Here is a 23,544-nt window from a genome sequence, read left to right as displayed (position 1 = left end):
CATTAGATCTGCTGGCATGGATATGAATTGTATTATTTCAAGCGAGCAATAAGCTGCAATAGATGTTTGCTCTGACAGCCGAGAGTTAAATGGTACACAATTGATATCAGCTATGGGGACTTTCTCCGATTCTTTATCCTGTACAGCAATGAATTTAGAATTATGTGCTTAAAATTCTGTGATTATAACAAAAAGGTAACTTGGGTCATTCCAATATCCTACATCACATATAAGCGAAAAGATACAACCAGGCGTTCTTTACCCATATTTAGAGGATGATATGTTCTTATGCAAGCAGAGTGTAGTTATTAAAACGTAAATGTCACTGGAGATTATAAATAATTAGATTTCCAAGGTTTACAAAAGATAACAAGTTCTAAACAGTATTTAACACTAAAACAGCCTGAAGTATGTGGGGACTTTTAACAGGGGGTGGTCTCCTAAGGCACTTGAGTACTTTAAAAGCCAGGCTGATGAGCTACAGATCTAATTGTGATATATTGTAACGTCACCGTCCTCTCTCTCTTTATTCCAGAAGTGAAGTAGCCAGAGCACAGAGAGCAACTGTATCAGCATTATCTAAGGGCAGGGTTCTAGGGGAAGACAGGAACTGTAGACTTTGTGCCCTTTACTGAAATGAATACACTTATTCAACTGATGTCTACTTAAGACTGCAGTTGTGCTGGGTTTGCATGGGTTGAAGCAATGCTAGCCTTCACAGCCATTTCATTAAGACACAAAGTCAGTGGGGAATAAACACTATTAATGTTAAATATTTTCTTCAGATTTACGTAGCATCCTTAATGTGACTATAGGGCAATTTCAAAGCAATTAGCACAGTAACCAGTTCCTCGGTCACCACAAAACATGCTCTTGTTCATCAAGTTTCCATTGGGTTTTCCTTTTAATCCTCTCTAGGGCCTTTACCTTCCTCTGTATACAAGAGGAAACATAGATGATACAAAAATAAACAAACAAACAATACTGTTTAACTAAGCATCCGGAACTTTTGAAACTCTCAGATTCCTCCAAGTGTTTTCAGATACTCCTCGGAAATAGTCTTTGAAACTAAACTGGCCATTCACATTGTAAAAGAAGCTAAGAACAAACCTCAAAAGTGGGTTTGCCGTTCAAGTTACCACTTCAGTATGACATTTCGGGCAGTGGATTTTTTTTTAAGTAATTACATATGAGCCAAGAATAATATAGATATACTAGGACATAAAAGTTACAGTGAATGATTAACATTTACTTTGGAAAATATTGGATTGGAGAGGAGGTGAAAAAATAAAATCAGCACTGAGCAAAGTGTCTTTGTGGACTTCTGATCTCGTGGATAGACATCAGGATCTGGTGATTCCATGTTTGACTTGAGATGCTGCAGGGCGTCAGTCTAAACAACAGAAAGACGTCATAGAACAAAACAGATAACGAATGCCAGTAATAAAGTTATTCTTGTCAAGTCAAATGTCACACTCTAAATCTCCCATTGATGTTAATCTTACTGCATGACCAATCTCAATATGGAAATGTGGGGTGATGGTGGAGGGTGAGAAATGAAGAAGACTAGAAGTCCCAAGTCCTTCCAATTGGTGTAGACACATTAATTGCTGGACCCCCAATTTCATTAGTAGAAGAGAAACTGGCCTCTAGCAAAATCCTTCCCAGTAGGTACTCCTGCCCGTCTTGTGAGTCATGTGGAATATTTGTTTAAAAAAATTCCAATTTATACACAAGGTTTTCAAGTGGGGTGAAGTTTTACAAATTAAATTTGGTTTATAGAAATTCCTTTCACAGTGTTATCTAAACATTAGGCATGAGTGTGGGTTTTTTTTTTTGCCATTTTTATTATTACAGCATAGGTAAGTAAAAGCCAACAAATTTATATAAAATAAAAGAGTTGCCTCATACTAAAATCTTTCAAGTATGTGCTAGACCAAATACAAATTGTGAACAGGTATCTCTGCACAGTTTAAAATGTCCTTGTGTACTTTGAGAGACTAGGCTTCGTTGCGACTACCAGGAATATCCCATCTTTCTTTTGGGGCATTCAGAGCATGATCTTCCTAGTGCCTTGGCAATTTCTGAAGCTATTTGCCTAATTCTGACCAAAGAAATATGAGTATATGGAATAGGTACTCTTAAGAAATTCTACTTTCTCTGTTTTTTCTGTGGCAAGAGCAGAGAACTAAACAATGAATTGGGGTGGAGAATTGAAGATCTTGGGTTACTGAATCATCATAGTGGAGGCAGTTGCCTGAGAAGCTACTCAGAGAAACAACAGATGGTATATGATCAGGAATCAAAAACATATGCTATTTGGGTGGTGTTGGTGGTGGTGGTGGTGGTGGTGGTGGTGGTGGTGGTGTGTGTGTGTGTGTGTGTGTGTGTGTGGTCAGTATGTACCATACCATATAACACAAACTTATTTGGCAATATATTTTGCATGCTTTACCTACTCTGCTTTGGGAATCTTGCTCTCAGAAAACACATCAGAAAGTCATCATCCCTCTTTCTTCTCTGTCAGAAACATCACTAGTAAAGACAATGAGACAAGCAGAAGTCACTGGTAAAGGCATTGGGATCAGCAGAAGTCACTAGGACCAGCAGAAGTCACTGGGAAAGTCACTGGGACCAGCAGAAGTCACTGGTAGTCACTGGGACCAGCAGAAGTCACTGGGAAAGTCACTGGGACAGCAGAAGTCACTGGTAAAGTGACTGGGATCAGCGGAAGTCACTGGTAAAGTCACGGGGACCAGTGGAAGTCACTGGTAAATTCATTGGAACCAGTGGAAGTCACTGGGACCAGCAGAAGTCACTAGTAAAGCCACAGAGTGATGTGGAAACTTGGAGCCTAAATAGGAGGCAAACTGATTGCTAGAGTCACAGCTGGAATGGTGGGAAGTGTCTTCCACTTTTCCAATTGAGTCCTGTACACAGAAATGATGTCATAAACACTATTTGCCCATGAACAACCTGGAACCACACCTCAAGGGCATCATGATTAAAGCTATTAATAGGCCATAGTACCACAATAACAGTGGTGTTGAGTCATTTTGGAACTAAAGATAAAATTTCTTTACGGTAGCCATGGAATTTTTGCTTCCCTAATCCCTCTTCGGCTTGTGCGAGCCCTGCTATGCCCAGCATCTCCAGGCCAGAGCATCTCAAGTGTCCCGTCAATGCTGCAGCTGCTGCTTTCTACGGCCGAGGCTGAATATTACAGACAGAACCCGCTGATCCTTTGCTCGACCGTTCAGTTACACTGCCTTGTCTCACGTGATTAGCAGCTGCATCACCTACCTCCCCTATTCTGTAGCTTAAAAGGAGAGGGCAAGTAGATACCTGACTTAGTCTCCCTTTTATGCTTTCTTTGGTAGTAGTCTTACAAGACACTAGTGCAAAATCACCTTCATGAAAGAGATCAAGTGGTACTATTCTTTTTTGTCTGTTTATTTGTTTTTGTTTTTTGAGACAGGGTTTCTCTGTGTCACCTTGGCTGTTCTGGAACTTGCTCTGTAGACCAGGCTGGCTTTGAACTCATAGAGATCTGCCTGCCTCTGCCTACTGAGTGCTGGATTAAATGTGTGTGCCACCAGCAGCAACTGGTACCATTCCTCTGCCTACTGAGTGCTGGATTAAATGTGCGTGCCACCAGCAGCAACTGGTACCATTCCTCTGCCTACTGAGTGCTGGATTAAATGTGTGTGCCACCAGCAGCAACTGGTACCATTCAATAGCCAGCATTTAGAAGAAAGTCAGTTAGTCAGCCTTCATTTAGCCTAGTCATTCCAGGAAGAGGAGAAGGAAAAGTAGAAGAGGAGGAGGAAGAGAAGGAGGAAGAGGAGGAAGGAGAGGACAATGAGAAGGGGGAGCAGAAAAGAATGAGAAGAGGAGAGAGAAAAAAGATTTAAAAATTCCCTCGTAAAATTTTCAAATACTTTATGATTTAATCTTTATTCTCATCTTCTTTTGAGGGTTTTTCATGATTTAAAATGTCTTTAATGGTTTTTAATCAGAGAACAGTGTTTACACGTGCCACATTTTTTTTGGCAAGATGAAATGACTGTGGATGGTAGTCAGTCTGCAAACCCTTTAATTTTTAGGTACAGGCTCTATTTTCTTTTCTGTGTGGGTTACAAGAATTGTTTTTCAATGACAGAGCTCTGCATTTGAAAACTACACAATAGCATCCATAGCTATTGCAATGTTTTCCAAGGATGCCGTGGCCTCTGTCTGGGACCTTGGGGGCCTCCACTGCTCTCCCTGCTGAGTTGATGACACACACACACACACACACACACACACACACACACACACACATTGCTGTGTTTCATAGTGATTTCACTTTCGCAGAGTAAAAACAGTGATTACTGTTAGTGTGCTTTTTCCTATAATCTGGACACCACTCGAGGGACATTTGTGTAGAAACCAATTAAAGTCTGAGAGCATCCCTTTGTAGGGCATTGCCTTCTCCTTGGCACTTACACACAAGCAAGCTCAAGGAGACAGATGCCCGTGACGTGGCCCTGGTGAAGCCCTATTCATAGGAACAACTTCGTATTAAACTGCTATTCCGGAGTCAGCGCTCCAACCAGGACACTCACTTTTCAGAGAATACTACGGAGGCAAAATTACATCACGGTTCTGCCAAGTGCCCTCTACGTAACTTATCATTAAGAAGTCTTAGTAGCACATTGCATCAAGTTTTAAATAAAAAGGCCTTCAGGTGCTTGCTACCTCAGTCAGCAATCACCACCTGGGATTGACATCACTTGGGACTGACATCACCGGATACATTACTTCACCTCAGGATGAGTCAGAAGGCAGAAAATTGACCATTTTAGACATCAGGTTTTGACTAGTCGTCTTGGAGCAATCACTGGAGCTAAATATGGAAGTGAAAATTTTTAAAGAATACATACTAAAGTAACTAAGAAAAGTAATATTTTGAGGGGACTCATGAGCTAATAATGATTCTTGTTTCTTGATACAAATTTGTGCAAAGTTATAATCATATCCATATGCTATATAGGCACAACAGACCTACATATGTGTTGTTAGAATTTCAAGGAGATAAAGATGTCTCTAAGAAAGGATTTAAAGATAATAAATCATTTATCAAGAGTTAATGATAGTTATTTTATATAAAAGATTTCAGCAATTTCATACAAAGGTTATTGCTAAAATAGCTAAACAAAAGACAGTGTTTTATATTCTACCTGTGTAAAAGTAGATTCCATGTGAAAACAATATTAAATGCTATAAATGTAGCAGAGGATTTGCCCAACCCTTTGTGTCTGAAATCTCAAAGAAGACTCTGAGACCACTCTTCATTTCTTTAATCATGGAAACAAATGGTCAAAGATGTTCCATTGCCAGGTACCTTGCCATATTGTTTACTTGTAAAAGGGGGAAAGAGAAAAATGACAATTCCATGGTTACTTTTTAAATTTTCTTCTTTTTTTTTTTTATTTCCAGACTCAAAGTCTTTCACTTTTTCATTGTTACTTAACTACACCTGTTAAAGTCATCCAAACTCTTTGGCACAGAATGATTTACTTATCCAACACGCATTTATTGAGCGTTTTGGTTTTTTGTTTTGTTTTTGAGTGATTTTTTTTTCTTTGTTTTGCTTTGTTTGTTTTTTGAGACAGAGTTTCTCTGTGTAACCGTCTTAGCTGTGATGTGTTGTAAGGGCTGCTGGCCGCTTCCCACCGTTCAGCTCCGGGCCACCGGCTAGCTTTACCAGAAATAATTACATGGAAACTGTATTCTTTTAAACACTGCCTGGCCCGTTAGTTCTAGCCTCTTATTGGCTAGTTTTCACAGCTTAATTTTACCCATTTCTAATAATGTGTGTAGCCCCACGAGGTGTGGCTTACCAGGAAAAATCTTAACCTGTGTCTTTCTAGATTAGGATAATCATGGCGACTGCCTGATTCGGCTTTCTTTCTCCCAGCATTCTGTTCAGTCTACTCCACCTACCTAATTTTCTGTCCTATTAAAGGGCAAAGGCAGTTTCTTTATTTAACCAATGAAATCAACACAAAACAGAAGACTCCCACATCAGTGATGGAACTCTCTCTGTAGACCAGGCTGGCCTCGAACTCACAGAGATCCTTTTGCCTCTGCCTCCCAAGTGCTGTCTGGGATTAAAGGCGTGCGCCACCACTTCACAGTTGATTGTGCATTGTTTTACAAGATATTATGCATATATTTTAAGATACTTAGAAAGTTTTTGTTTTCTTCCTATAAGTAATTCGGATCTCACCTATAGTTGTCCACCCTGTCTTGACAAATGTTGGTTATTATGTAAGTATTAAGTGAAGAAAAACCTATCTGTCTCCTTGTACAAGAAGGACTTGAGACAGTGCAGTTACCCTTTAGTGGGTTGGCAAGAAACTAAGAAAAACTGCCAAGGATAATCTATTGTTATGGTATCTTCAGTTGTCATATAACCAAGAAATATATACAAAATGAATACGAAATCTCATAAAGCTGCCACCAACTCTATAAATGTATCTGTTTCACATTAAAATAAATGGAAACAAACACTAAATGTTGCAAAGTCTGTGATAGAGCATCAAGATATTTTAAGTAAGCCATGTTTTGGCTTAGCTAGTAAATTTTAAAGTTCAAAACAATTATAATAACCAACAAAAGGATATGCATGCATGCACACACTTGCACATATACATGTGGAAATCTGTGAATCTTCTTTCCCTGCGAGGACTGCCTTTTCTTAAAATATTTCAGGTACCCTTCCAGCGAAGAGAGGAAACAAGTGCCAGTCAACCCATTAGTGAGAGCCAAAGATGAGACAGGAAATCACACATAATTATTTCCAATCACCTTTATTTGGCTTCACTACAAATGGCTTAGACAAATCATTCCTGTCCATAAGCCAGATTTCACATAAGGCAAGCTTTCTGCTGTACTGCCGGTGTGGTCAAATCTGCTTTCTTGTTGTTAAAGCGATTTTAGGTGGGTGCTGAGTGGTAATTCTGCACTGCCAGGCAGCTCTGACTCCTTAAGTCTGAGGGCATAGCGCTAGCAACATGTGGAGGCAGAGCCTGGTACTGCGAGTAGTTGGTATCAAGGAAATATGTAATTGAAAACTTATTAAGACTCACAGTTTTTGTGTTGTTTTTCTTGTCCCAAAATAGAAAAAGAACATTGTCCAGGGAGAATGTGAATTTAAATGTTTTGAATATAGCCATGTTTCATGGTTGGTGGAATGGGTAATCCTAGTTAAGAAAAACATTTAAATATTTTCAATAAACTATGTAAGATTAAAAAACACTACAACTTTTCAAGAAATAAATTTTACCAAATACCTTGGAATTTTGAAAAGATGATCATTTATGTCATAAACAAAAGTAGTGTGTATAAAAATACACACTGTGAAGATATGTGGATTAACACTTTAACACAAACAAACTCAGTTGAAGTATTGATAGTTTGAAGAACTATATTTAGGCAGACATGGTTCATAAGTGCAATGCCAATATCTATGTCATCTCTAATATTATTCTTACCATGAAACAACTATGCAATTTCTGTGTGTATTTTTTATGGACTCTGATTTACAGCAAGAAATAAATAATGCAAAACTAAAACCAGAAAATATCAAGTACCCTAAACCTCAACATCATTCCGCTCACCTGCTAAATAACAAAAATAAAAATCAAATAGTACCTTTCCCCAGTGTTCTTAACGCAGAGACTACCTCAATTTATAGTTCGACTTTGCGCTACATGCGGCTAAAAATTAATATGTTTTCAGGGATTCGTGTGCTCACATAGGGTTGTGGTGAGAATGAATTAGAAAGATTTTTAACATATTATTTTATCATCTGAAAGTGGATCATTTAATGTGGTAAAAAAAAGATAGAATTTCATGAAAACTGTCATATGAAATATGAATACTTAAATTGGAAAAAGCAATGAGTACATTATATTCCTGAAACAAGCTGAATAAGCTCTCAAATAAAAGAAACGATGTGTTTCAAAAATAAAGTTAAAAGGCAAATTAAATATTTACTGTGTGTTAAATTTTTAAAGCAAAAGTGTCTATTTTACTAATTATTTTCAACAAAGCCGTCTTTATAACATTAAAATGTGGTATACCATTTATTTTTCTCATAATCTAACAAATATTTTCTGAAGTCTTTAAAGTGTAACAATATTACCATTGACCTGAGATATAAATAATTCAAGTATAAATTTCCCTGCTTTGCATAAATTTTCAACTTAAATATTTCTCCTAGAATTCCTCATTTCCCCCACAATCCACTGTATAATTCCTTGCATTAATTTAATCCTCTTTATGGAATCAAATAATTCTTCTTTTGGAAATCCTCAGCTTCACAAATGTTACATTTTATTCTCTTAAAAATAAATTGCTCCTGGGACTGGAGAGATGGCTTAGTGATTAAGAGCACTGGCTGCTCTTCCAGCGGATCCAGGTTCAATTCGCAGCACCCACAAGGCAACTCACAGCTGTCTGTAACTTTAGTTTAAGAGAATCTGACACCTTCACACAGACATACTTGCAGTCAGAACACCGATGCATATAAATTAAATAAATAAATCTTTAAAAACATGTTCCTTGGGGCTGGAGAGATAGCTCAGCGGTTAAGAGCATTGCCTGTTTTTCCAAAGGTCCTGAGTTCAATTCCCAGCAACCACATGGTGGCTCTTAACCATCTGTAATGAGGCTGGTGCCCTCTTCTGGCCTTCAGGCATACACGCAGAAAGCATATTGTATACATAATAAATAAATAAATATTAAAAAAAACAAACATGTTCCTTACTTTGCTTACTTTCCAACTAAAAACTGATTTTTTTCTTTTGAATTTATGAATAAAAACCGTGCAAAAATATTGTGTATATGCTGCCTTTATTTACTTGTCTCACACTTTGCCTAAAGTACGTTCTGTGAGAATTTTGAATTGATTGCAGGCAATCACAACTAAGAACAAATCCACCAGATACATAGACCAACAAAAAAGGTGATTTGATTATGACAAATGTGATTTCATATAAAGACAGCACGGGGTAGGTTCAGGAGCTCTGTAGCAGAGAATGATTGCTAGTGATGTGAATCTTATATTTTCTACCAACATACAAGAATCCTACAAAATAAGGAGTTACATGAGGGCATTTCCATGTGTGCTTGTGCTGGACTTTGGCCGTATTCACCTCCTGCCTTTACTCCTGATCTGCCCACCTTCTTCCCCTGCCCTGTGCCTTTCCCTTGCTTTCAAGCTCCTCGGTTTGCTTTTCCCTAGCTTCCACCTAGGAGAGAAAGAGATGCTGTAATTTCTGAGATCGACTTGCTTCCTTCGCGTGATGGTCTACGGTACCATCTATTTTGCTACAGGCAACTTAATTCTTCTTCAGATAAAGCTCTGTTGGGTACCATGACATATTCCTTATCTGCTCATCCGTTGATGGGCACCTAGACTGATTCTGTAACTTGGTTATAGTGACGTGGACGTGCAGGTGTCTGACGCATGCGCTTTTTTTTATGCAGAAGTTCATCCACACTCCTCGGTTCCTCTCCACATATCATAGTCCAGACTCCACACATCACAGCTTCTTTTCACGCAGTAACAGTCAGGAGATAATGAAGAAGGATGCATTCTGACTTGTCGAAGTTTCTTTCCTAGAAGCTTTGTGTTCTAAATGTTGAAAACTCAGGATTTTAGAACTCGGGATTGAGAACTTTGCCTGTTCTCCATCCGTATCGAACCCTTTTGGATAGACGACTTACAAATCCACCATTTTGCCAAAATGGTTTACATTCCCAAGATTTCTATTTCTTCTCTGTTTCTGGTTACACTTGAATCAAAAAGGAAATGTCTAGGAGGTATGCAGAGTGGAAGTGAGTGACTGGTGGGTTAATTACAGAAGCTGCCGTTTCTGTGATTGTCCCACCCTCTTAGCTTTCCCATTTCTTGGGCTGGGTATGTGTCTTTACTTTCATGATGGACAGCTGCTGAAGCTTCTGCAAAACACTGACATTACTGAGGTCAGGGGCAACAGAACCAGGCTGATTTCCAATCTTCTTCCTTGTGTTTCTTGTTCATGCTTGTGGACCGGACCTTGCTATCTCTCTCCACATTTTCTATTCTCTTCTCTCTGGCCTGGCCTGTGCCCTTCAAATCCAAGCACCAGGCAGGCAAGAAGAAAAACCACTGAGCAAAGATTTATGAACCAGTTTTCACAAATGCTTCAGGTTAAATCCCTGTAACAAATTCATACTTATCTCCTAGATATGCTGATTCTTTGACTTGGCCGACCAGTAATCTCAGGCAACACCAAGACTTTTCATCATATCTAAGAGATGAGATAGCAATCTATATCAGTAAACTCAAGCACTCAGCTCTTTAGCTGAAGTCCAGATCTTTACAGCCAACATCTTCCAGACATCACTTGGCTTAGATCTTCAATCAACAACTTCAACCTTAACATGTTCAAAGCACAAGTTTGGTTTCTAACCATCCTTCCTCTATAAATCTTCTCTCAGTCTATGAAATGTTTAGATCTCTCCCCTTCTCAACATCAACCAGAAGAGGAAAATCCTTATAGTAGTGTATAAACTCCATCTTGATCCTGGTCTCTGCTCTGTGTTTCTACTTTATCTTTATCTCCCATTCTTCTGCTTCTCATACCACACTGAGGGCTTCCTGGAAATCCTCTGCCTCTCTAAGCACATTCCTGCTTCAAGGCCCGTGTTCTTACTGCTTCTATATCCACATAAAAAATAACTCTTCTTATTAAAAGCCTGGGGAATATATAACCACTAAAAAAATAAACGCAATTATTCTTTGTGACATTGAACATTTATTTATTATATTTAAACTACATAAAAATGTGAATAGTGATGTTTTAACTTACAAAAAATCCCTAGACCTATATTTAGAGTAAACGGGATGGTATAAATTCTTCTTTAATATCATACAGCTAGATGGTGGCCCTAATCAAAATATTTCTCTGTTTGGAGCATTACCATCCAGCATTTGTGAGATGTACTGAAAGCCTTAAGCGTTCCTAGACTGATATGCTTATATCTACATATTTGTTTTCAGGTGCTGTTATGTCTATGTTCTATTCTGTAGTTAGCATACTGAAGTATTTAAAGAAGTTTGCCTTCTTCAGATTTTGAAGTATGAAAAAAATCTGAATGGGAAAAATGGCTCAGTGAGGAAGTGTTTGCCTTGCAAACCTCACCACCAGACAGACAGAATAACTAACTCCTGAAAAGTTCCTCTGACTTCTGTGTGCATTGTGGGAACATGTAACAACAACAATAATAATTTTAAAAGAGGAAATCTTCACGAAGCTCTACCAACAGCGGGGTTTATTCATATCTTATGAACAATGGGATAAAACACTGTCTTCTCTTGAAAACCACTGTTTATCAAGCACTTCTGAAAATAGCCTTACAAGAAGCATAACTGATGTTTCAGGATTCAGACACTGTAGCTCTTGTGTCACCACAAACGTTTTATATTTTCAGCGACATTCCTAAAGCTATAGAGGCACTTTCCTGACGTGGTGAAGAGATCTTTGCATCTGGCAACTCAACACCTCTTCATCCCATTAATGAAAATGGATGACCTTTCCAGAAAGACAATACACCTCTCAGAATGAAAGACAGCTCACATCCCACGATCAATGGAAGAATTATCTTAGCATGTTTCCATGTGGTCAGAATATTAAAGGTATAAAATGCCTTTGAAGATGTTGCTGAATAACTTTATCAACAAGAGAATGTATCTTTATAAAGTCAGTCTCTTAAAGAATTTTTATAAAGAATTCAATCATTTGTAAAAACAGAGACATTAAGAAAATTTAAAAATATCAATTACCATCATGTTGGTGAAATACTAATTACTGCTAGATCTGTGTTCCTTGATTACATGACCTTTCCATTAAAATCTAGGCACTTGCATATCTCAGTGTGTAAAATAAACTTATTAAAATATGTTGGGAATGACAACATAGCCTAACTTTAACTTGGTATACTGATATACTTTATTTTATTCATTCTTTCCATTTTAATAAGCTTCCTTTTTTTTAGAATTATTTCAGTGTAGTCCTGTAATGGAAAGATTTCACCTATAAGAAGGAAATGCTCTGGGAGGTACCAAAGCCATTTTGGTACCTTCTTGATTACCCTCCAGAATTTGACAATGTGACTCTATTGCTCAAGATACCTTATGCTTGAGTCATAGACCATAAGAAATAAAACTGGTACTAAACTGGAAATTTCATCACTTCTGGCTAGCTTTCACAGTGCTGGAGTGTGAATATATGCTACCTGAGGGAAAATAATTAATCGTTATTCTTACCTAACTGTAATCCCTGGGAGCTACAGTGAAGACTGTCCTGGCAAGCTATGACCACTGCCACAGTAGTGGCACAAATGTATGAGAAGTAACAAACTACTCTATGACGGGATTTAAGGCCACTTTGATGAGATGGAACCCACAGCCGACACCAATTTCGAGCCAAATGTGGCTAGACAGGACATGAGACCTAGGAGAGAATATAGTAGTGTTACTCTGATAAATGGGCAGAGTATTAAACCAAACATTAAATGCTAGTGACTTGCTGTTATACCCACAGATTACTACATCTCTCACCCCTTTTCGGAGAAGCTTCTTGTTGCTGTAGATGCCAATTAACACAGACATCCAACTGGTCATTGTGTAGAGAGTAAGAGAGCATAGAGTACTCAGTTCTCATTGGGGCTTCCACATCAAACTCCTATCCCCAAGATTCAAGGACTATGGGAGAAGGGCCAGCTTGTTTGTCCTGGCTGCCCAAAACTGGCCTTTTGGCTGGCTTAGCCCCAAAATAACCACACAGAAACTGTATTAATTAAATCACTGCTTGGCCTATTAGCTCTAATTTCTTTTTGGCTAACTCTTACATTTTAATTTAAATCATTTCTATTAATCTGTATATCACCACGAGGTCGTGGCTACCAGCAAAACTTCAGCATGTCTATCTCTAGCAGAGGGTCCATGGCATCTCTCTACTCTACCTTCCTTTTCTCAGCATTCTGTTTAGTTTTTCCCACCTACGTAAGTTCTGCCCTATCAACAGGCCAAGACAGTTTCTTTATTCACCAATGATATTCACAGCATACAGAGGAGAGGCATGGCATCTGCCTAACTTCCCTTCTTCCCAGAATTCTGTTCTGTTTATTCCGCCTACCTAATTTTCTGTCCTATCAAAGGGCCAAGGAAGTCTCTTTATTAACCAATGAAATCAACGCAAAACAGAAGACTCTCCCACATCACACATATGACTTATTATATAATAAAGGGTGTATATTTTCTTTGCCTAGTCTTTTTATTGTCATTTAACCTTAGTGTCTTCAGGTGCTTGCAGCTGGATTTCTTTTACTTGCAGTTGAACTTTCAGCTTCTCAGACACTCTGCTGCCTCTCTGTAAATAACCATCTTCTAGAATTGGTCATGCTTCAGTTCAAAGGTCAACAGCTGGAGCTCATAAGCTCAATCTGGCTGTGTAAAAGGAAGTAAGAGGAATTTTAAATATTGAAAAAGAACTGAACAAAGACTAGTTTTGGAAATGCATGTAAAAATTAAGATTTAATGTTCATAGGATACAATTTGAGAATTGGTCACGGATATCCTCTCTGTTTACATATGATCACTGGTTGCTTCACTAGTACAAATTCCAGGTTGAGCAGTTTAAACAGAGAGTAGCCCATAGAACCTAATATATCCACTCAAGTGTTTGGAGAAATCTACTGACTCCATGTTCACTGGCCTTGATTCTTGAACTTGTATATAGGAAAATCATATAGGGTGGCTGGAGAGATGGTTCAGAGGTTAAGAGCATTGCCTGCTCTTCCAAAGGTCCTGAGTTCAATTCCCAGCAACCACATGGTGGCTCACAACCATTTGTAATGGGGTCTGGTGCCCTCTTCTGGCCTGCAGGCATACACACAGACAGAATATTGTATACATAATAAATAAATAAATATTTTTTAAAAAAGGAAAATCATATAGGAAAATTTATAAAATGCTGATTTGGAGTCTGGAGCTTGGACCCAAGCAATCAATGGAGCTCCAGGTGATGTCAGTGTAGCTCTGGCTGTTCTGTCCTGGAACTCGCCAGATTGACCTCGAACTCAGAGATCCACCTGCCTCTGCTTCTTCTTATTCTGGGATTAAGGGTGTGCATCACACTACTAAACCATTCAATATAAAATGTAAAATAAAAAATAAAAAAGTTCAATATGCTGATATATACAAGCATTGGGTTTTCTAACAGTAATTCCTGTGATAATGAAAATGTGCAATATGCTTCTGCAAAGTCACTAGCGTGTTCACTGATAACAAAGTAGTGACACATATACTTGTAAAATGTATAATAATAAAATATGGTTAATGAGATTTTTCCTTTTATGAAAAAGTCTCTCTGAGCTCTTTGGCAAAACAGCAGAAGCTGTTGCACCGGCCTTCTGCTGTGGCAGCTCTGCTAGGCCTCCGTCTCTCAGCATTGAGACACGAAACACACAGTTGTGCTAGAGAAGGATAAGGGAAGAACAAAGGCGTTGCACACTTTGCCCTGATTGGATTCTCCACACAGTTGGAATGACTGTCTTTCCCCTCAGGCTGGGAGACAGTAAAGGCGAGTTCACAATTACTTCTCCCTGGGAGGTCCTTTAGCAAACCTGGGGAAAGGATGCCTGCAGAGCTGGGACTATGATAGCCTTGCAAGAAATATTCTTTCCCCTGGGCCAGGACGCCTTGCCTCTGGTTAACCAAAACAAGGTTGTCCTGAGGAGGAAGGTCCATAAAAGGGACCAGTAGCTCAAACTTCAGTTTAAGCTATGAAAAGAGTGGCGGTGTTGTATCTGTAGGTCACAAAACACGTAAATACATACATAAATAAATATTCAATTTCATTTACTGTGTAGTTGCATTCCTGAAAATTTTGGCATGGCTAAAATATTCAAAGAATGTTTATGTGTGAAACCCAGTGAGATTTCAGATTAAGATAATTAGAAGGATTTTGAGCCTATGAAAATTAAGCAAAATAATAGAAAGTGATGTAAGAAATTTTTCTTGTGATAACTTATTTCCAGCGTGGGTTGGCCGGTGATCTCAAGCTGAGAGTATGCGCCAATAACGACAAAACCAGAATTGGTATTTGTTATCATAATTTCCAAATGCTTTTCTGATAACAACTCTGTAGCTACTAGTAGTCTGAATCCCATCTTTCTTGTTTTTTTTTTTTGTTTGTTTGTTTATCTTTTACAAGACAGGTAACTCTGGCTGTCCTGGAATTCACACTATAGACCAGGCTGGCCTCGAACTCACAGAGACCTGCCTCTATCTCCCTGAGTGCTGGAATTAGGTATAGTTGTGGTATAGATGCATCCACTAGGGCTGGTTCCCCCACAGTCACTCGTTCTTTGCATTATGGCCAGTGTGACCACTTGCCTGAGCATATTCTGTATTGCTGTAGGAGGAGACGCTTGTTCATCCCGGTCACCCAGAACCAAAATAACCATGCAGAAACTGTATTAATTAAATCACTGCTTGGCCCCTTCATTCTATCTTCTTATTGGCTAACTCTTACATATTATTGTAACCCATCTCCATTAATCTGCTTATCGCCACAAGGTTGTGTCCTACCAGCTAGGTTTCAGCATGTCTATCTCTAGCAGCGAATCCACGGCGTCTCCCTGACTCCACCCTTCTTCCTCCCAGCATTCAGCTTAGCTTTCCCTGCCTCCCTAAGTTCTGCCTTGCTATAGGTCCAAAGCAGTTTCCTTATTCGTTAGGGTAATCACAGCACACAGAGGGGACTCCCACATCACTCTCCATCTAATGCGAAAAGAAGCCACTTTGATAAGCGGTGAGAGCTACATTTATCTGAAAATAAAGGTAAGCACTGAGATTTTGTTAGAGATTCTATCGGTTTAGGAAAGTGGCAGTAGCTGGGTCTCCTCTAGATTCCAGGCTATTCAGGTGTCCCTCAACGAGACTGCAATGCCCCTGGATGGATAAAGGGCATGATAAGGGGTCCATAAAGGATATGCTCCAGAGACAGTTTCAGGAAGCAGCATCTGCTTCCTTATGTGTGAACAACCACTTACACAGTGGAAGCCATCAACTGTGATTGGTTAGCACATTACCTCAGGTTGGACAGTGAGAGCTCGCACCACCAGGGCCTCTATGCAGAAGAAGCATGTTAAAGGTGTCGTGGCTAGTGCAGATACATCAGCTATAGGCTGCTATGGGCTACTCAGGCTGCTTGAGAAATAGGTGTTCTGACTTCTGGGAGTACTCCGGAGCATGGTGTGCCATGTTTCTTATGGAGAAGTGCAGTGTGCCAGGTGGGCCGGCTTCCAGGTCATGGCTGCATTTTGGCCTGCTTAAGTCCAATAAGGTAGCTATTGGTTACCTCAGGAGGTCAGCGCCACATTATGCTGCTGGCACTGTGTTTTGTAGGTGCTGCTTAAGGAGGTAAAATTGAACTATTGTTTAACTTTGTTGGTGCTGAAGAATTCTAGCAACATTGCTTTCAATTTATTTCCACAAAAATCTATGACAGTTCTATATTTCATGCTTTGAAACTTCTTGCTCCCCAAATTTTGTTCAACGGCAGCAGTAGGCCTTTGGTTATTTCTTTACATCTTAGGTACGTTTCTTTTTTTTTTTAGTGTCTGGTTTAAATTTGCACCAGAGACGAGACACCTGAATGGGCAGCATAAGAAACTGATTATTCTGGTTTCCTTTACAGAACACTGTGACTTCTGGGAAATAAGCCAGAGGCTGAGCTCGCTCATCTCAGGACTGAACAACTCACGCCTAGTGCCCTGCAAACTCATCCACAAACAGCAGTAAATGTATCTTTTCCAAATAACTCAGACCCATTCAACTGTATGTACAGACCACAGCAACCCCATCGAAATGTCTGTTAGAGCTGCAAGAGACTAATTCCTTTTTCAGCTCATATATTATGAGAAAAGGTGTTCTTAAATGTTACCATTTCACTCCTTACTGTTCCCCTTTGTCTTTTCCTTCAGGTTAGACTACAGCCCGAATGGTTTCTAAGTGGAGAGTTAGAGGAATAATATTTTTCCACATTTTGTCATTGAGGGTTAGGTTCTCAGTAGATTCACAAAAGAGCTCAGAATTATGTTTTAGTTTTTAAAGGCAGAAGTCACTTCATCAACATAAAATGACAGCTCTGCCCGCCTGAGCCCAAGGAGGTTCCTGCAGCCTTGCAAATGGAAACAGTTGGGCCAGTTAGTTAAACAGTGGTGATTCAACCTGAGTCACAGGCCAACACCCAGATGGAAAGTGAACACCCTGAAGGCCTCTGGGGATCTCCAGAGCCAAGAATCCAAGCAAGGAATCCCCACCACCCGAGAACTGCCCAAAGTTTCAGAAAGAATCTACTTATCACACTGTTTTATTTCTAGCATGGTCCCCATCATACTCTTCAGAATGGATAATATTCTTTGTTTGCATTTCTAGTAAGTTCTGGTGAGTACCAGTCACAACAATATAGAACAAGGCATGTCCAATGGGCACTTGCCATGGCAATGCCCCAGGTAGAATAGCAATCATGCCGTTCTCTCCTTGAGTTTCTAGGAGGTTAGGTATTTGTGGAGTCTCCAGAGGCAACAGCATTTCATGTCTTCTTTGTGGGCAGGAAGACTTAGTGAGAGTCATTATGTAAGTGCCTTATAGCACGTTTACCCACCCACCCACTCCTTGGCTTGGCTGATTTCTGTCAACTCGATTACATCATGCCATGAGGTGGGCATTTTCTTTAATCATATAGCTATATAGCTCATAACATGAGAAATATGAGCATAGAATCTTTTGCCTCTGGATTCCGAAATCATTCTGATTATTAAGGTTAAAAGACAAATATACATTTTCCTAAATAAATACTTCAAATTTTAACCGAGCAAAAAAATAATCAACAAGGAAACTTCATAATATTTGACAAATATATATTACCCCAAAACTATGTTGAAATATGTTTTAGTTACTGAGAAGTCAACAGTAGGCTCAAGGGACAATAAAAGAAGAAAGAAGAGACAAGGACAATCATGAGTTCAAAGCCATCTTCAACTATATAGGGAGTTTGGAGTCAACCTATGTACTGAAGGCTTTGTCTACAAGAAAGAAACATATGGGCCATCAATTTGATAAACTAACAAGCCAACCAAAGCATCCTCTAGACAGTACAGAGAAGCCTGAAGGAAGAAAGAAGAAAACCCTCCATTCTATGCTCAGGCTGCCACCTGGGGAACCGCAGGGTGAACCAGGACTGCAGGGAGACCTGTGAAAGGCAGGTGACCAGGAAATAAGAGAGGGAAGGAAGATGCATCTGGAGGGATAGCGAGGCAGAGATGGAGCAGCTTCTGCTCCGATTAAAGCACAAATGGCTGTGTTATACACCGAGAGGAGTTCAAATTTAGATGCACTCCTCCAGTTTCTGAGAACAGACTGGCGAGAATAACGAGCAAGGAAAGACTAACCCAGTTAGGAAACCAAACCCGATGTCCGGAAAAAGGTGATGTTTTCCTGGCCTAGAGAAAGAAAGAGTATTGAAAATGATGAAACCCAGCTTGGATTCTGAATCTGTTTTTGAACTGTCAGACTTTGCCAGTCAACTGGATAGGAGGTGTAAGGCAAACAGCTGGGGTAGTATGAACATCTGGAAGAGCAGATTTATTTGTTAAGACATTTAAAGGGGTAGGAATGGCAGGTGAAGAGTTTTTGCTAAGCAAAAAAAGGAAAAAGAGAAGCAAAGAACTGGAGCATAAAGCTGTCCATATGATTGCCAATGTGATGTAACTGGCTGTTGTATCCCATGGGGTTGGGAGAAGAACAGTAAGCTGGGGAAGGCAGAGGATAAGCTTCTTAGAGTCAGTTCTGAAAAGATGGCTGACTTCACCAACATAAACTCTTGCTCCTTCCAGTTTCTAAGAGAAGGTGCTGGACCTGTCAAATATTCCATCTCAACATCACCTCCAGATACGTTTTGATTTCTTAAGATTCTTCTTTGCAGAACTACATGTTTTTCAACTGATCTAAAATATAAATTCTCCAGCCCTTAGCACTCAGTCTTTATTGAGGAGTAGTTGGCTTGGGGAATATATTTGACAATCCCTGAACTAAAATAGACTGTTCCATGTAACTGTTGAATCAAATCCACTGAGCCATGATTCACTGAATTTCAAAAAAAAAATAATTTAAAACTGAGAAATTGAATATTAACAAACTCATCCAGACAGCTGCTAGAGATAGACAGAGCTAAGACCCAAGCCCATAGGGTCAAGTTGAGCTACCGAAGCATAGGATTATCAGGGCAGGATGCGCAGGTGAACAATTGCAAGGTCAATTAGGTGATTAAACAGTGGGTAACAAGGAAAAAAATATGGAAAATGGAAGGCGGGCTGAGCCTGTGGAGTCAAACCCACACCCACAGAGACTTATCATTGTAAGAAATAATAAAAACTCAGAGACAGATATTGGACTTCAACCTTAAAATCAGAAAAACAAAGCAGCTAATAATTAGAGAGACTTGTTACCTCTACCAAATTTTCAGACAGAAAAGATGAGATCCTGTCTTCATGAATCCTTAGACTCCACACTTCAGTGAGTTCCTATCTCTTCCCCTTTATTTATTTATTTTTGATACTTAAACAACCATCATTAATGGCAACAAAACTAATCATGTTTCCATTAATGAGGTCTACTCTCTTATTTTCAAAGTGTTCCACAATGCTTACCCCTTTCTCCCCAGTCTCCCCAGCAGGATGAGCTAGTCTTGCAAGTATTCTACAAAGCAAAAAAACAAGAATGTTAAAAGTTCAATGATTCCATCAGAAGTAGCTTTGTGGGTGGGTAGGCTGCAACCCAAGCCCGGCTCTCCTGGATCCTTAATGCTGCTTCTTCTTGGCTGACTTTGCAAAGGGATGTAGCAAACGTGGCAATCAAACCACCAGCAACAACACAACCCAGATCATATAAGGCAGGCACGGAAAAGGGAAGGCACAATATTGAGCGAAGAGCTCTTCTCTTTGTCACGATGATTGTAGTTTTAGTGTCATGACTTGAATGGCTTTAGGGTTGGCTTGAGTTTTTTCTTTGATTCAGTGACAGTACTGTCATGCTGAATGGGAAGTTTCTCTTTCTCACACATGCAGATATTCTGAAAATATTAATTTTCTTCCCCGCCCCCTCTTCACCCAGTCATATGGCTCCTTCTTCTGTCTTCACCTCCCTGGTGCTGAGATTAAAGGTGTGTGACTCCCAAACACTGAGTGCTGGGAACCACCACCACCTGGATCTGTTTCTGGATCTATTTTGTGTAGCTCAGGGTGGCCTGGTACTCACTCACCTGTCTCTGTTTTCCAAGTCCTAGGATTAAAGGCGTGTGCCACCACTCCTTGGCCTGTGTGGATGACTAGTGTGGCTGCACTGACTTCTGATCTTCAGACGAGACTTATTTATTAAAACACAAATATAATATAGCACTATAGCTTACTTTTTCTCTATAAATATTAAGTTGAGGTAATCAGAATGTAATGGAAGTTAATAGTATGGATAGGATGGTGTTAGTGACTATAGCTATAAAGAGATTACTTTTTTCTAGATTTATGCTAGATCAAACTGATTGGAAGGCAGTTAAACTGATTATGCTAAGAAAATTGATCCTCAGCCAGGTGGTAGTGGGGCACGCCTTTAATTCCAGCACTTGGGAGGCAGAGGCAGGGGGATCTCTGTGAGTTCAAGGCCAGCAAGGCCAGCCTAGTCTACAAGATCTAGTTCCAAGACAGGTTCCAAAGCTACAGAGAAACCGTGTCTTGAAAATAAAAAAAAAAATAAAAAAAAAAAAAAAAAAAAAAAAAAAAGAAAATTGATCCTTGATCCTCATCAACAGATAGATATGTGTAGGAAAAGACATACTATATCTACAAAGTGTTAGTATCATGATACTTCTTCAACTCTGAAGTGGTATTTCAATGCAAAGTGAAATTTTAGTTGCCACAGAAGGCTCACTTTAAGGAATGCTGACCCAATAATTACATGGAGATCCTGGTATCCAGTATCCTGATGAGCTGAAGCCATAGGGAATAGTGGAAAGTTTTCTATCTAGATGATAAGCTGATTAGGTGTTTAGATGACCAATATTGATGAGGTTGTTGTCATGGCTATGCTATTAAACTGCAATGTGTGTGCTAGGAACTGAATGAGGTTCTTTGACAGAATACAAATACCAAATATAGATGAAACAGAAGAAAATGACTTAAAAAATAACTTCAGAAGAATGTTTGAGGCCCTTAAAGAGGAAATGACAAATTCCCTCAAAAAATGGAGGAAAAGACAAACGAAAAATTGGAGGACATCAACAAATCCCTTACAGAAAACCAAGAAAAAGCAATCAAACATATGAAAGAGACTATTCAAGACCTGAAAACTGAAATAGAAACAATAAAGTAAACACAAGCCAAAGGAATTATAGAAACAGAAATCATGAGAAAATAATCAGGAACCACAAATGCAAGCATAAACAGCAGAATACAAGAGATAGAAGAGAGACTCTCCAGCACTGAAGATACACTAGAGGTAATAGACTTATCAGTCAAAGAAAATATTAAATCTAACAAAAACTTAAAACAAAATATTCAGGAAATATGGGACATCATGAAAAGACCAAATCTAAGAACACTAGGTATAGAAGAAAGAGCAATTCAACTCAAAAGCACAGAAAATATACTTAACAAAATCTTAAAAGAAAACTTTCCAAACCTAAAAAAGATATGCCTATGAAGATACAAAAAGCTTACAGAACACTGCATCAAAAAAAAAAAAGCCCCCTCGCCACATAATAATCAAAACACTAAACTAGATAAAGAAGGAATATTAAGAGCTGCAAAGGAAAAAGGCCAAGTAACATATAAAGGCAGACCTGTCAGAAATACACCTGACTTCTCAATGGAGAAAATGAAAGCCAGGAGGTCCTGGTCAAGCGTTATGTAGACATTAAGAGACCACCGATGCCAGCCCAGACTACTATACCCAGCAAAACTTTCAATCACCACAGAAGAACAAAACAAGATAGTCCATGTCAAAATCAGATTTAACCAATACCTAACCACAAACCCAGCCCTACACAAAATACTAGAAGGAAAACTCCAACCCAGGGAAGTTAGCTACATCAACAAAAACACAGACAATTGATGATCTCCCAACAGCAAATCCCAAAGAAGGGCAAAACAGACAAATTGATATCACCAACAATGAAAACTAAATTAACAGGAGATAGCAATCACTGGTCATTAATATCCCTTAATATAAATGGACTTAACTCACCTATAAAAAGACACAAGCTAACAGATTGGACACCAAAACAGAATCCATCCTTTTGCTGCATACAAGAGACACACCTCATCCTCAAAGACAGACATTGCCTTAGAGAAAAGGATTGAGGGAAAAAAATTCCAATCAAATGGACCTAAGAAACAAGCTGATATATCTATCCTAATATCTAACAAAATAGTCTTCAAACCAGAATCAATGAAAAGAGACAAAGAAGGTCATTTCACATTAGTCACTGGAAAAATCCATTAAGACAAAATCTCAATACTGAACATCTATACCCCAAATACAAACATATACTCTCATATGTAAAAGAAACACTTCTAAAGCTTAAATCATACATTAAACCCCACACATTAATAGTGGGAGACTTCAACACTCTACTCTCACCACTGGACAGGTCTGTCAGACAAAAAATTAACAGAGAAATAAGGGAACTAACAGATGGTATGACTCAAATGGACTTAACAGATATCTATAGAATATGCCATCCAAACATAAAGAATATACCTTCTTCTCAGCACCTCATGAAACCTTCTCAAAAACTGACCTCATACTCGGTAACAAAACAAACCCCAAAAGATACAAAAATTTGGAATAATCCCATGTATCTTATCAGATCACCATGGCTTAAAACTAGAATTCAACAGCAACACTAATTCCAGAAAGCCCCAAACACATGGAAATTAAACAATGCTCACCTGAACTATCACTGTGTCAAGGAAGAAATAAAGGGAGAAATTAAAGACTTCCTATAATTCAATGAAGATAACCACACAACCTACCCAAATTTATGGGACACAGTGAAAGCAATGTTAAGAGGAAAGATCATAGTACTAAATGTCTACATAAAGTAATGTGGAAAAATCTCACACTAGTGAATTAACAGTACATTTGAAAACTTTAGAACAGCCGGGCAGTGGTGGCACACTCTTTTAATCCCAGCACTCGGGAGGCAGAGACAGGTGGATCTCTGTGAGTTCGAGGCCAGCCTGGTTTTACAAGAGCAAGTTCCAGGACAAGCTCCAAAGCTACAGAGAAACCCTGTCTTGAAAAACCAAAAAGAAAAAGAAAAAAAAAAACTTTAGAACAAAAAGAAGCAAACTTAGCCAAGAGGACTAGACCACAGGAAATAA

This window comes from Alexandromys fortis, unplaced genomic scaffold (genome assembly GCF_014885135.2).
Source record: "Alexandromys fortis isolate MF-2015 unplaced genomic scaffold, M_Fortis_MF-2015_v1.1 scaffold_38, whole genome shotgun sequence".
Lineage (NCBI taxonomy): Eukaryota > Metazoa > Chordata > Mammalia > Rodentia > Cricetidae > Alexandromys > Alexandromys fortis.
This window is presented reverse-complemented; position numbering follows the sequence as displayed.